This window comes from Cyanistes caeruleus, chromosome 4 (assembly GCF_971803275.1).
Source record: "Cyanistes caeruleus chromosome 4, bCyaCae1.hap1.1, whole genome shotgun sequence".
Taxonomy (NCBI): Eukaryota; Metazoa; Chordata; class Aves; order Passeriformes; family Paridae; genus Cyanistes; species Cyanistes caeruleus.
This window is the reverse complement of record NC_141704.1, coordinates 53,965,995-53,981,593: the sequence shown is the minus strand read 5'-3', so window position 1 is coordinate 53,981,593 and position 15,599 is coordinate 53,965,995. Positions and strand designations below refer to the sequence as shown.

The 15,599-nt window shown below is 39.1% G+C and overlaps 1 protein-coding gene across 7 annotated transcripts in view; it reads left to right on the top strand.

Moving 5' to 3' along the window:
- The window catches only part of CNTN1 (contactin 1), a 207,545-nt gene that overhangs the window by 76,572 nt on the left and 115,374 nt on the right, over window positions 1-15,599 (top strand). For 3 of the 7 annotated variants that reach the window (XM_023930803.2, XM_086884686.1, XM_086884687.1), the window contains exon 1: window positions 7,980-8,088. The exons of the other annotated variants lie outside the window; for them this stretch is intronic. The gene's annotated coding sequence lies outside the window, so the exon portion shown is untranslated. Of the gene's footprint in view, window positions 1-7,979; window positions 8,089-15,599 lie in introns of those variants that run through there. 7 annotated transcript variants of the gene reach the window in all.

Sequence of the window (15,599 nt, the reverse complement as noted above, 5' to 3'; positions counted from 1 at the left end):
TAGGTTGACCTGTATTTGAAATCACCTGGTGGTACCGACTGTGAAATATGTTTGACATGAGGATGAAGATTACATACTGGCCTCCCACCTTCAGTTTTCCTGTGATTTTCATACAGCCAAATGCTATCTCATGCTGCTTATTAGGAATCACACTGACAATTTCATTCAAAAGTGTAGTATGACATGCAGAATTAGTAGGGAATGGAATAAAATTAAGTGAGCAAATAATGTATTTCTTCTAGCCTTCTAGTGGCTCATTGTGGGAAAAGGCCTGCTTATTTCCTGCATCAGTGCAATGACAAGGACAGCAGTCCACTCTGAAAAGCGGCTATATAATATGCTTTCCCTGAGTTTGCAGACTGAGTAGAAAAGAGATAAAAATCCAAATGTGCAGATTACAAAGTCAGCAGGAGAAAATGCATTCTGACTGTTGTGTACTTTGTCATGAGTATTAATTTGCAGAGAGAATATAAGTTAATATTTCTATGGTTTGGCATCCGAAACACTTTTTCAGGACGCCAGATTTCTGTGGCCACAAGATCTCTGAGTCTGGACCACTCTGCTCCCCAGATTTCTGGAGTTGGCAGGGTGCGTTCAGCAGAGCACTCTGCTGCAGCAGACAGGCATTGTGGGCACAATGGGCACTGTCATGATTTCATTCTCACCCCTCTGACACGTGCTGTGCTCTGGGGAGGACCTCAGGCCCGCCCTGTTGCAATGGACTTGTCCAGTGATGCAGATCCATGGCTGCCCTGGCTGCCATCAGCCCAGCCCCAGGCTGCTTGTTCGGGGGCCGTGGACTTGTGCCTCTGAGGCAAGGGCTGCCTGTAGCCCCTGGATACCATGCCCCTGCCCTCAGCCAGCAGCCCCCTCCCACCCAACCCCAGCAAAATGTTTGGATGCAGCAGTTTGTCTCTTGTTTGTATGGTAAAAGGCTTGTCATTAAAGCATTTCAGTCAGCTGGAAACATTCATTGGCTTGAGCTTCATGCTTAAAAAGAGCTGGCAGCTCTGAACTTGTTGCTATGCTCTGCACAGGCAGTGGCCCTGAATTTCTGCTCACAGTAATGGATACTTGGCTTTTTCTACTTTTCAGCTAAACACATAATTCAGTTGATTCCTGTGGTGTACCCTGAATTTTTGTAGGTCTTTGGATAAGGAAATGGGAAGGAGTCTGGCTTTAATGCCAGGCAGCCTAACATCGAATTGCTGCCGGGTCAAGCATAGGCTTGCTTTGTCTATCCAGTGATGTAAGTTGTTACTGTGATGACCAATAAAGCAAATGAAGGGAGTTCTTAACTAATGACTGCTAGAACAATCAATCCAGAGGTCAGGAACATCATAGAAGAAGCATGCATAGTAGAGTGCAAAACCAGCAGTATCAAAAATATAGGAAAAAACCATATCAAACAGATTGTTTCTTAAGTTCAAAATGTATGAAGATGTTCAGTTGCTCTAAGGCAGCTCTTGGCCAGCTGTCCCAAGGACAAGGATGTGACCAAAAAACCATCTGAAGAGAAGACCTGAAGAGAATTTTCCCATCAGTATTTCAGTCTGTGGAGGAATACACTGCAGCAAATTGTGCTGCACTTGATGCTAGTTTTGGAACAGCAGGGATTTGAAGTAAATCACTCTGTAAACGCTGTAAACCATTTGGAGGGATGTTTTGTGTGTTATCTTGGATACAGCCTTTGTTGCTTTTTGAGTGCAAAGGCCTAGGAGAACATGAAAGTAGTACTCTCTAAAGCTCTGTATCTGTAACTGGCTGTTGGAGCTTTTGGGACATTTGAAGTGGCATTTTTCTCAGTATATATAGAATCTCTTTTACACTTTAAATATGGCTGATACCGATAGTAGTCTGTAGTCTGTTGTACCAATAACTATGGTTACTATCTTATTTTATTCTATTCTTCTTTCATTTTATAATATAACTATAAACAAATAGTATGATATTTTAAGCTTGTGCTATAATATATAATACAGTATAGTATATGAAGTAGGGATAGTCATATTGACATGCAATTTAAATAACTGTATTAAATGTCATGATTGTTTCTGAATAATGATTGAAGAAAGCATTTTCATATTATTAGCATCTTTGACATCTTGGAACAGTGACTTAAACAGTAAAGCAGAACAAGCTGTGGTTTTGTTGTGGTACATGTTTAGGTATTGGTAGCAAAGTGGTCCACAGAAGATGAGGTCAGCTTAAATGACTGGCAGTCTCATATGACTTCTTAGTAGGAATTGTGGGCCAGCTCAAATTCTATGCCAGACTCCGTAAGTTCTGTGACATATTCCTGGTTAAACTTCTATTGTTCTGTGCCCTCTGGTGCTTTCCATTAGTGCAGTGCTGAAAAGTCAGAGTCATCAAACAGAGACCCCTTTGAACAAACAAGAAGTCTGTCCTTCTCCCAGTGAGAATTACTCATAGTAGTTATGAGTGGAAGCATGAAATAAAAGGCAAAGACAGATGGGGAGTTGCAAGGAAACAGTGAAAGAAAATCAGGCATTCAGGACAGTGGTCTCGTCTTTCTAGAGCAGCCTACATGCTGTCAATTTAATTTGCAATTATCATAGCAAACAAGATTTAAGAAAGGATTTGAAGGAGGGCAATGAAGTAACTTTGCAGGTATTGCAGAGTTCTTCCAAAGTGTGAAGTGTAATGGGAGGAAGCAAAGAAGTGGTTCACTGAGAATTTAACAAGGGCATAATGAAAAATAACTTGCAGACTAATTGTAAGTTAGCTGTTCAGTACAAAGTGAGAATAATAATGAGAGTGGTCCATGGAACCAATGTGAACTTGCTTTTATTTGACATACCAAAGAAAGAAGTGGAGGCAAGGAGAGAAATCACACACTCAGAGCAGCTCCGCTCTGATAGGGTGCTGTGTTTGTCCAGGCCGGAGGACAAGATTTTGAATTAATTTGTTTCTGAGATGATGAGAATCTGGACAAGAGTATTAATTAAGTGCATATTAAAAGATTTTATATGAGCAATATTATGCATAAAGATTTTGCATATCTGGATTTAATGATCTAAGGATGATTTGGGTTAGAGATAACATTCAGACTGTACACAGTGACTCAGGAAGGATCTGGCAGAATGAGTTTGTGGGGGTGGGTAATGAAAACCCTAATTTGTCTTTGTGGAGCCTAAGCTGATGCCTGAATTTACAGTATCAGAAATACTGTCTGAGATACCAATTTGAAAAGAATGAGGTGGTATTGAAGTAGAAATGCAACATCTAAAGAGGAGATAGTAGTTGACACTGTGTCTATAGATGAGATTATGCTAGATAAAAGTTTTAGGAGGAAAAAAGACCAAAAAAATCTTCAGAAAGCACAGAAGAAACCATGAAGTTGTTCATTTGAATGACATCCAGAGCAACAGTTAGGGACATCAGGATAAGTCTGTGCCAGGGCAGCCAAAATATCAAAAGTAAAAACTCCTAAACCTGAAAAACTATTGGTATGTTAAAAAGGATGAAAAATGAGCCCACTTCCTGAGGCCTGAATAACTGCAAATGAAAGAGATTTAAAGAGTTCCATTTACACATTTTGAGTGCAAAAGGTGAAAGCCATAAAGAAAGGAAGAGAAAAACTTCACGCAGCAGTTTAAAGCTACTAAAGAGCAACAGGAAAGCAGGAAGATGTACTGGTGGCTAAGGGAAACACTAGGGCTACTTTTTCCTTTGTGAAAGGAAAAAGTGGTGAGAATGGGAAGAGAATGAAACATCAGTGGGGAAATCAGTCTCTGAAGGACTGGGAAACTCTGAAATGCATGTGGCTCTAAGGAGAGTAGAACAAATAGAGAGATTGAGGATAACCATTTTCTGTGCTTCAAGGATGAAGTAGGGAAAGGAAGGAAAAGCAAAGGAAGAAGAAAAAAATAAAATTGTTATTATGTCTTTCTATTATGCCATTATTTCTGCTGGAGAAATACGCATATGGAAAGAAGAGAAAGGAGGATTTGAGCACTGGAGTTGAAATGACAGTCAGGGATGTTATAAATAAATGGTAGAACAAAAGATTTATAACTAGAAAATGGGTAGAACAGAATTAATTTGTTGTGAAAAACAGGAGCTTTTCTCAGTGTAGGAAGAGGATGATGATGGTGAGAGGTGGTTCTTAGGTTTAGTGGTGGACTTGGAAGCACTAGGTTAATGGTTAGACTTGATGATCACAAGGATCTTTCCAACCTAAATGCTTGCATGATTCTCAAAATCAAGGCTGAGGTTAGACTAAAGTAAGAGAGAATAACAAATGAAAAATAGATGTGCATGAAAGAGCAGTATTTGAATAATTACTGAAATAAAATGAAGAGTTGTAAGACGTTTATAAGAAATGGTTGCATTAAATGGTTTTGTGGTCTCAGAATATACTCTGCTAAAAATGGGATCCTGTGATTGAGAGTACCTGACAGTCTAATGCATAGCATGTCTTAAAACCTTACATGCCATGAGTACTTTCCCATTCTAAATGGAAGTGGAAGTTCCCAATACTAGAGTTTCTAGTTTGAAAGGGTAATTTGCCAGGAGGGCTAGGAGACTGTGTATTGTACTGGAACTGGTTTTCATGATGAATGATAAATCTTTGTGGTTTTTCTTGTGGGTTTCTGACATCTATCTAGGCATAGTAAAAATGAGAATGTCTCATTTACATGAGAAGTGTGGACTAGGAGGAGTAAAGCAAGGAGAGCAGGGCATTTTCATTATCTCCGTTTCATCATTAGCAAATCAGGGAATGCTAAAAATACAATTAAATACACAGAGAAGGCAATCAGCATGGATTTTCATATTGTCACAGCTTTTGTCAGCATGGAATGTCAGATTTTTTTGGGATGCCTGTCTAACACAGTGAAATACCTAGGCAGTACTTCAGTGTAATGATATCTCTAACACTCCTGTTTGTGTTTGCTGATGCCAGTAACTTCAAGAAAACACTAGTTTGTTCAGTTTCTAGCTCTTACCCTTTTAAACTGTAAAACCCTTCTTATCTTTGTTATTTTCCAAAGAAAGTATACCAGTTTCTATTTGTATTGTTTGTGCTTCTTATGAAATTCTCTGATAGATGGAAGACTTTATTCTCCTGAGTTTCTAAGTCTTCCCTTGAGGAACCCACCATATTACATACAAGTTCTAAAATACCAGGCAAGTATTGCAGAAATTTTAAAAATGTCTTTTTCCACACAAATAGTTATTTAACTGATGTATTAAAGTACCAATGACAATTGACATGGAGATGTTTTCCATTTTCAGTTTCCGAATTCAATGAGTAATTTAACTTTATCTCATAATAGAATGCGGAAGGTTAGTTTCTTTCTGAGTCAATGATCAAAATCGATATTCTGGACTGAACTGTCCAATGTGGCACTTGTGTTGTGGCATTTACATATGAAATCAGGTTTAAACAATTGCTCATTTTCTTTAAGGAATCTCAAACATAGCTTGAATAGGGAGAGTGATCGTGTTCCAAAAGTTACTGTGTCTCCTACCCTATGTCTGGGAAATATTCTTGTTAAACCACATGAAGAGGGGATACAGTGACAGAATGAAATGTGTAAATTGAATGGTTTATGTGTTCGTAACTACATGTGATTGACATGCTCTCAGTCTGACCCTACTGGGCAGAAATCTAATCAACAGTCCAAAAACATAAGAATGATTCAACTTGCCCTTAAACAGACCACAGGAGTTGAACAGGTTCTGACAGATTTCTGACAGAGAATGGGCATCTTACTTCTTCATAAGCATGTGCTGCTATCTGTCCAAATTTAAACATCTATCTGGAGCACACTCCCAACATAGCAAGAAGTGGGAGATGTCCATTGTAATGGTAAGTGCAGGATGAACTAGTCTGCAGCGCCTACATGAGTATTCTTTTCCCATTAAATTCCCCACTTAGAAATGATTAGAGTAAGACCAGAGTGAACTCATGGGGATTGCATGACCTGGGGCATGTATCTCAACTCCGTGAGGTTTATTCCCATTTCAATCTGATTAATTAAGCAGTCAGGTGCACAACATCACATTTTCTGATATGACTTGTAACTTCTAGCCTAATGCTTGTCAGAGATTATTGTCACCCAGCACTCAATATTGTAGTGGGTGAAGAATTTGACAAACTAAACTTCTGATTTTGATGCATCCCAAAGTTAACTGCTGTTCTATTACAGCTTTGGTAGCTGATGAGAAAGGAACTTTTTGGTGATACGTTTGCCAGGCCACTGAAATGTATAGGCATGCAGTAGATGCTGATGTACTGAAAGGTGATTGCTTTGGTGAGAGACAAAGAAAGGAAAACTTCTTCCCAAATTTCTGCTGAAAAAGCCTCTATTCATTCAAGTTTCCAGACTGTATGCCAAATCCTGCTCGCTCCAGACAATTTTCCATTAATTTACTTGGGAGGACTCTGAATGTGCAGGAGAGTTGATACTTTAGCCCAGATTCAGGTTTTCATCAATATGTGAGTGTCTCTGTGCTGCAGTTCCATCAAGATTTTTTGTTACGCCAGGAAGAAATAATTATTATTATTACTATCTTACTAGCCTCTTGAATATATTTCAACAAACCTCACTGAGTTCTTTATTTTAGTGATGTTATGTCTTTTAGTGATTAAGGAGCAGACCCAAACTGTCAAGGGTACAGAATAATTCCATGACTTTCAGGAAACTACTATGTGGTTCATACACCAGTGACTATGCTGTTTGGCAACACCAGGGTAATCAAAGATCCTCGTTATTTTATTATTAAATACTGCTTTGGAGTTTCACTTCAGTCATGACTTTATGTTTTCCTTTTGTCCATCTTTTTCTTATGAAACAGTGGCAGTTGTGGTTTTCCTGTGCATGGGAGGAGAAGCACGTGGCAGTCAGAGATAGGGAATGCCCAGAGGCTGCTGAAGACAGGGTTGATACACTGTTGACAAAGCTTGTTTAAATGGCAGACGTGTGGGAAAAATGAGTGTGCTGAAAAGGCTAGAAGACGTTCAGATCTGTGGGTAGAAGTAGAAACTCTGGGACATGTTTTAATTGATCTGGCAGATACAAATTATGTGAGTTGTGCTAGACAAAAATGACGTATCTATGCATGTCTATGCAGATAGAATATAATATATGCACTTCAATAAAAGGATTCAAGTGAGAATGGACTTGTTTCCTGGTACAAACATGGTTCAGGTGTGTATGGGGCAAAGAATGTGTCATCAAACCTTTTACATCTTCCCTGTGTTTTCAGAGTTTCACTGTGCTTTGAACATGGGGTTAGGAAAATATACTTGCTTCTAATGCTGCACAGAGTTAAAGGAGAAACAGTCTGAAGAGAATACAGACTTCAAATAAAAGGCTCAGATAACGCAGCATTTTTTGGAGGTCAAAGAGGTGCAGAGTCCAGATTAAGCACTCTGCAATGTGTAAATGCCATGCCACGTATGTTGGAGTTAGGCTTGAGTGCTGCAGGGGGAAGCTCATATCTGCATCCTGTTTTGGATGGAATATTGTTTGTTGCAGCAAAGCAATTGCCCAGCCCCAATTGTTTTAGCGATGAGCTGATCGATACCCCATTACTGGATGTAACAGTTGCTGCAGGAAGTGCACAGAAAATTTTAATGCATGAATTATGCATGCTGTCCTCATTCTTTAGTCTCAGAGCATAGTGACAGAGATTGTAAAGATGACTGGGGTAGTTTCTTGCATAAAGTGACTGCAGTGAAATGCTTCATATTTTCATGCACACAAGCAGCATTGAGTGGGACGGCCTATTTAAGAAGATATAAATCCCTGAGCTTACAGCACAGAATGCTTGATTTGAAAGCTTTGCAGCCATGTACAGAGCCAGTTTTCTTGCTGTCTAAACCTGCTTTCTGCTGAAGGTTGGCTGAGGGATGCTAACGGCTGTGCTCTGCTCTGAGGTCACAGTTTGAAGTCCTTTTGTTTTTCTTTTTTTTTTTTTTTTCCCTTGTAATTTGCTTTCTGCCGCAGGAGAGGATCTGGGAAGTTTATTGGTATAACCATCCTTGTATTTTTTCAAAGATGCAAACTTGGAATAGTTACTATGAACAAGAGGACAAGAAGGAATTCACCATCTAAGGTAAAAAGGGGTATTTTTTATTTGTGGATTTGAGTGCAGTAGAGGGAATATGCTGAGACAGGATTATGATGATGCAGTGTGGTTGCATTGACTCAGATACCTGGGCTGGAATGCAGAGTCAGGGTTCTCAGGTGGATATAACTGCAGAGATTCTACTAGTCTGATTATTTTTAAATGGTTGTTTAAATGTTGCTGAGACTAAATATATTGTGCTTGAATCCTGCAATTTATTCAAGAGTGTACATTTCTGATCAATTTTTGTCTGCTGTAGATGACTGTGTTGTGGGGAGGGGCAGGACAGTCACTGAGCTGATCAATATAATAACATGATCTATTTCATTAGAGGTCCTAACTGAATAATGACAATGAAATTTCATTGACTTTTTTCCTCTTTCTGTACATTTTCTGTAACATTTGCAAGCTACAGTAAAATGTGTGCCAGGAAAATGCATCCCAGAATCTATTGCTTGTCTGTCATGTAAATAACGAAGATGATCATACTGTTACATTTTGAATAAAAATCTGGGCTTTTATTCAGTGAATAGACAAGCCTGTCCTTACTGTCCTTCAGAAAACTATGCAGTCTTAGAAATTTTACATATAAATACAGCTATTTCTAATTATGGAATTTGCTGGAAATTTAAAAAAAAATTAAAAGCATTCTACATTTTTAAAATTTGACAATTTTTGATACATTCAAGAAAATTGTCTAACTAATATAGATCTACAGTAAAGATACTGGCTTTTAAAAGAAGATAAGTTAAATTTCATTTTTTTAATTAAATTAAATTATTTGCCACAGTAAATGTTGAAACATTCTATGTCATTAATATTTTTTGCACTTGTAGATTTTTGTATTTTGGAAAAAGGAGTACAAATGCTTTAGCTTTTGTGTTCAGTATCTTGAAGACAGAGCTATACTTTCAAAGAGATATTGTCAGAGAGTATTGAGAAATAGCTAGTTTAATAAACCTGAAAGCTGTGTGTTCTCAAAGAGCAAGGTATTGCCAATAAGCATTACAGGCATCCACATCAGGATGCTACCCTTCCTTGGGTAAATGCCTTTTTATTTTGAGTTTACACTGTAATTTTACATTTGCATCTAATAAAGCCTGATGAGCCAGTTTTGGATCCCCGAGTCCTTATACCACATTGCACAGCAACACATACTGAGCCCTGTCTCAGTGAACAGTATGTGTTTGCTTGTTAATTACCAAATAATCAGCTGGAAAAACGCTGCACCAGAGATCAGGCGTAGTTGGTATTGCCCGACTGAAAGCAAGCGATCATCGGAGTGAAGCGGCAGTTTTGAACCCGCCGTTGTGTCTGGGAAGGCATTCCTTGTGCGGGAGCCGCAGCCCCGCTGCTCATGCCCGGGCCTTCTCCCCCTGCCCGCTCCGTGCGCCGGGGAAGGCTCGGGGCCGCGGCCGGGCGGCGGCGGGCAGCGAGCGGCGGGGCCCCGAGCGCGGCCTGCGCTGCTGAGTCACTGCCCGGCTGGGAGGGGCTGCCCGCCGGCCCCCGGAGCAGCCACCGCAGCGACATCCCGCCTGCGGAGGGAAAACACACCTAGAGGGGAGAGGGGGGTAAAAAGCCTTCCTGGCAAAGCCGGCATCTCGCGTGTGCTGAAGGCGAACGCGTCCCTCCCTAGGCGTGCGAGCTCTGGGCCGGGAGCGCGGCGGGGAGAGCAGCGAGGAGCGCACATGATACTAACAAGGAAGATGTGTGTGATAGCTGGCTGCTCGCACACATGCTAGTCAGTCTTCATTTGCCATGGAGGATTTACTCCATTTTCTGTGCTTCTGCCATGAAACATTACCCGAAATGCGTAATTTGCAGATTAAGCGGGTTTTCGACTGTGAAAACGGATGTAAAAATGAGAATAACTAACAGCAGAAAAAAACTTCTTAAATTCCTTTCATTCAGTTAATTAGGGAATACCTAACTCCAGTTTTCATGGAAACGAAGTAAATTAATGGGAATGCATATCTATGAGAGACAATTTCGCATGTGTGCATTTAAGGGTTGCACATTCAAATACTGAATAGGGAACATATGTGATTTACTGAAGTATGGCTCAGCTGTTGCAGTGCTTTGCTACTATATCCAGATGTATCAGGGAATGAACATTGCTTGCGTTCTTTGTCATAAATAAAAGGCATCACAGCCATAATCACAGTGACATGGATCTTATAACAACATTCTCATTTTTTTCATATTGAAGGTGAGGTATTTAAATTACCTGTTTAATGAGGAAACAGATATATTAATTAAAGGTAAAGAATTGGAAATACAAATATTCTCTAAAAAATAATGGCTGGGTTTCCAACATATTTGAGAGGTATCCAGGGCCCATTGAAATTGCCTAGGGACCATGATTATTAGTCGCTTTGGCTGAGATTTTTCAGAGGAGCATACATAAATATTTTAGTCACTGTAGAGCAAACAGCCTGATTAAAAAGGGAGGAAATCAGAGGCAGCCCAGCAACTATTTGCTGTTAATACAGATAATTTATGAAGAACAGATTTTTGTTGGTGGTGGTAATGTTGTTCTGGTCCACAATCTCCTCAGATAACTGGGTAATTATATAATTTAAAATACCAGTAAGTAATCCATAGTGCTATACAGAGAAAAGGGTCAAGAAGGGACAATCTTGCAAGCATCTTATTAGTAAGGGATATTGTTAGGAAAGAAAACCAGCTTAATGTGGATGGAAGTGTCCATTAATAACATCTTGGAATATTGTCTTTCTTGTTCTCACTATAAAGCCAAAGATTCAATTACAGTACTTGGTATTTTCAAATTGCAACTTTGTGAATTTTAACTGACTTGGACTTAATTATGGAAAATTGTCTTTTGATAAATACATTTACAATCAGACAATTGATGCATGCTACCAAATCTTATTGATTTTGTTCTTTCTCTGGGCTGCAGAGAGATTCATTCAGTTCAATTAGTGACTGAAGGGGTGACTAGTAGAAAAATCAGGAGCTTTAAGAGCTGATGCTTAGGCATCATGTGAACTCAATTGAACACATGTCAGTTCTCACTCCCTGTTGCAGTAAAGTAGCATTGTCATGCTTCTGAGTTATGGCCTTGTGATAAGTAAAAGGAAAGGTTTTTTATTTTGCTAGATACTGGTTTTAATTTGTTACTATAAAGGGAAAGCAGAATTCATGCATATTAGTAAGAGGAATTAATAACAGGAATTAATGCATATTAAATTATCCTGCAGTTGGTATTGTTCCAAAAGTGGCAAAATACTAGATTAGCTGTAAAGAAATATTTCAGCATGTATCTTTGCAAGCAGGAGCATACTCCTAAATTACTCATAGCACATTAAAAAATGGTTGTTGTTTTTTCCTGTAATTCACTGTATTATACACTGTTATTAGGAATTTATTTATTTTCATATTTCATCTCATGGTTGAGAAATAATCACTAAGAATAATGAGATTGCTTTTGAATGATTAAATAGGTCTTCAGACACTTAACAATTAGCAATTGTATAAAATAATTTAAAGCACATACAGATACTTTACCAGTGCCTATCAACAGAAAAATGTATTTGTATATAATACCTGCTTGCTTAACAAGTCTGTAAGTACTAAGTACTGATTTTTTAGCAGTAACTGAGAATCTTCATGTTTTCCTTCTGTTAGCATTTTCTTGTAGACAAAATCAAAAGGATGACAGAGTTGAATTAAATTTCACTCACTGGTAGCACCAAAAACTCATTTGACTGAGAACTAAAACTTCTCTATCTTATTTGCTGGAAGACATTGTTCACAGTACAGTAATATTTCAGTATATTGGAAATGAGGTCTTTAGTCTCTTAGGAGAAACTGGTAAGAGAAGCCTGTGTCATAGGATTTCTACTGGTAGCATTTTTACTAAAAAAATAGGCTGGTACACTAAAGATTACTTTATAAAAATAATTACTCACCTGCCTGTTGGCTGGAGGCTATAAATTCATTGATTAATGTAGGTCAGTGAAATCACTTAAAATTTTTCAGCTGAGATTCTTGACCTACATTGCATTCTTTATTTTAAAACTGAGTTTAATATCTGAAAACTTGGTCAGGTATGTGTACAGTAAAGCACAAAGGACTGGAGGAACAGCATAGCAGAAAACAAGATAGTCATAGACAGCAAAATCTGTTCCTCAAGGTTTGATGTTGGAAGCAAGTGTACTATGTAATATAATGGCAATGAAATTTGCAGACCTTTCAGCATAGGAAGTTCAAACACAAGCCATTTTTCTGGGTGCTGGAATATGACAACCACAATGTTTGTTCCTGTGCACTCCAGCAACCAGTCTGTCATCCTGAGTCCTTCTTCAAAGGCACAGAAACTGTGATCTTATTCATTAGATAGGAGGCTGTTCCCACTGCACCCTGTTACGGGATGAAATAGATTACCCTTGGGCTGTTTGTTTGTTTCTGTGTGGAGAAACCCAGCAGACTGTAAAAGTGTTGTTGCTGCTCTTGACATCAGATGGATGCCACCAGTTTGACATTTTTGTGTCACCAGACTTCATACTTGTTGTTACTGACCAGAAAATGGTGTTAGAAATGAAATACAAGATTTCATTGGATTAACTGATGGAAATGAAAAACTGTTATTAATCATACATATCTAGTTCTGGTAATGATGTTCACTTTGATATCCCAGCAGACATCTGGGGAAAGTTTAGGCTATATTTCCTCATAGGAAAACACTGACATTTCAAAAAAAAAAAATGAGTCTTTTAACTCATTAGACAGGCAAAATAGTGAGTTTACATGTTAGACACCATCATCAGAAAATGCTTAGAAATTTCAGGACCTTGTGTTGAGCCTGTGACAGATTCCAGTTTATGCTCTTCAGGGAAGGCTGAACTGCTCTTATGGACCAGGGTACATAGCCTTTCATGGTAGAAAACCAGAACTCTTCATAAATTTGCTCTTGATTTAAGTTTCCAGGTCTGGAAGACTGAGCCCCTTTGAAAATGCTCTTAGTGGGTGATGAGTGGGATTTCATAGCTGCAGGGAATGACTGAGTGGTCACAAATTTGGCTAGTCTTTGTCTTCGTCCTGGGGCAGAGCATGCTGTTCCCTTGTGCTCTTTGATGAGAATATTTCAGGGACAGCCATAGGGAGAAGTCTCAGCCGGGAAACAGCCAAGGGCTGGGAGCTGGAAACTGGCAGACAGCTTTCTCTTGCCAAATAGGACAGAAGTATCAGAAGGATTTCTGCTTTGTTTCACTTTTTTTTTTTTTTCTTCTTTTAGAAAACTTGTTTCTTAGAGTAACTTCAGTCCTTTCTGCTATATTCACATGTAGTTTAATGGGAATTAAAGCAGTATAAGGTTCCATTGCTGCTGCATCTGCAGTCTTTCAGTATGACACAGAAGGAAGAGGTTGTAGAATGGAAAAGGGGAAGCCATGCAAAGAAAACAAAGACCTCCATATTCCCTCAGATCTTGTCAGGGTGGTCTGTTTGGAGTGATTGGAAGATTATTTAGGTTGACCTAGGGTTTGAAGCCCTCATAACGAGCAGTTTTATTACATGAGTACAGTGACGCTTGCTTAGTCACAGCTTTGCCAGCTTCTCATAAAAATTTAGGATAGGGTGTTCTCCAACCTGAATGATTCTGTGAATATAATATCACAAATGAGGAGTACCTGAATTACTGATAGCATTGATTTGTATTGATCAGGTATTTTATTATGAAGAATTACATGTGTACAGATTTTGATTTGTCCAGGCAACACAATAATCTGTTCTATGATCTGTTCATCTTGTGTGAATCAGACACTTCAAAACAAAGCTCAATATGAATAGAAATAATGGCACAGAAATGTAAGCTCCTCTGCTTCCCTGCACTGAGATTCATGGGGCTCAATATCAGCTGGCAATGGCAGCCTCAACACAACACAGTGCTGATTTCCTACCAAGGAAGTAGCTAAGGTTTCAGGCAACCACATTGTCCCTGGAGTCTGTAAGCCAAGCCTAGGAGCTCTACCTGAACTGGTTATGAATTACCTGTAGTTCAGGGTCTTCACATTGGCTACTACTGCCAGCACTGATATTCTGATCAGTAGCTTCTGATCTCTTGTCTGCAGCAGTATCATAACTTGGGAGTTATGCAGGTTTTTTTCATGGAAAGGAAGAAAATTTGGGATGTTAACCCACACAAATGAGTGTTTTTTTTATCTTAAGACAGAAAGAAAACCCAATCTGGCTTTTAAAGGCACTACTACATTTGTGATTGTAATGTAGCATTGTATTGATCATGGCTGTATTTATAGAATTAGTACTGCACTTTGTTTCATTACTTGCTTTATACTCCACTTGAAACAGTGTAAAATACTGGAAAACAGTTATATAGTTCTACTAATATTCCAGAAAAGAATAATAGTTTTGCTCTTTACTGGGTTCAAATGCTTTGTCTTTACCAGAACTGAACATTGCAGTGGAAAGAAGAATGTTCCACCGTTTATCTTTTTAGAACTCCTGACGTGATTTTTCCTTTTTTACCCTGATTTGAAGCATCCGTTTGAAAAGTACCTGGGGATGGAAAAGGGAATATTTGTGCTGCTAGAGTTAGAGAAATACTTGTTAGTTACTAGTCTCCTTAGAGGCTAATGAATAAAGTGCTATACAATCCACAGGTGTGTGAGTTCCAGTGGCAGCAGGTGGGGCTTTTTCCCCTTTTACACCACTCTAATTGGAGGAGCACATGATGGCTCCCTGCACACACTGTGTGCATGGAGTCCATTTAATCTGCTGAGACAGCCTGCTATAGGCATTGAAACATGTTCATCAGAGCCAAGGTACCAGGAGAAAAACCAGCACTTCAGTTCTTGCTGTATTTCTCTCCTTCCTTCCTCCTCCTCTCTCAACTCCTCATCCTTAACCTCCTGACCTATCTTTCTGCTCTGCCTCCTCTGCTTCCCTGTCTCAGGAGTCATGTAGTGAGAACACCTCAGAACCCAGAGCACCCCAAGCATCAGTGCTGGGGCCAGGGCACATCATCCTTCCTTTTGACCTTTGAGCATAAGCTCTTCATCCTCTTACTAGGCAGCTCCAACACATGGGGAAAGCGTGTTACCCCCTCCTCTCTTCCTGTCCTCCTAGCCTGCATAGCTGCTCTGAAATCTACAGGCAGCTTTCTCATCGGAAAAGTTAAACTTTGCTAATTAATAATTTGACACCAATGATGTATTATACTCTCCTGTGTATTTTCTCTTCATGGTTTTAGTAGTAAGAAGCATGGAAAAATCCAGAAAAAGAAATTTATCATTCAGTCTATTTTTAGCATCCCGAGGGTTTCACATGTACTGTATGAAATTGTAGTTTATTGATTAATTCACTAAATAGGCAAGAGTTCTCATCCTGTGAGAAGCAGTGCACAAGCAGCTGCGACACACAACACAGCTTCAGAATTGAGAAAAATTAATTTATAAGGAAAACCATGTAAATAAAGGTTTTCTAAGGAGGCTTTATGTCATTTCATGATTCTAGTAAAA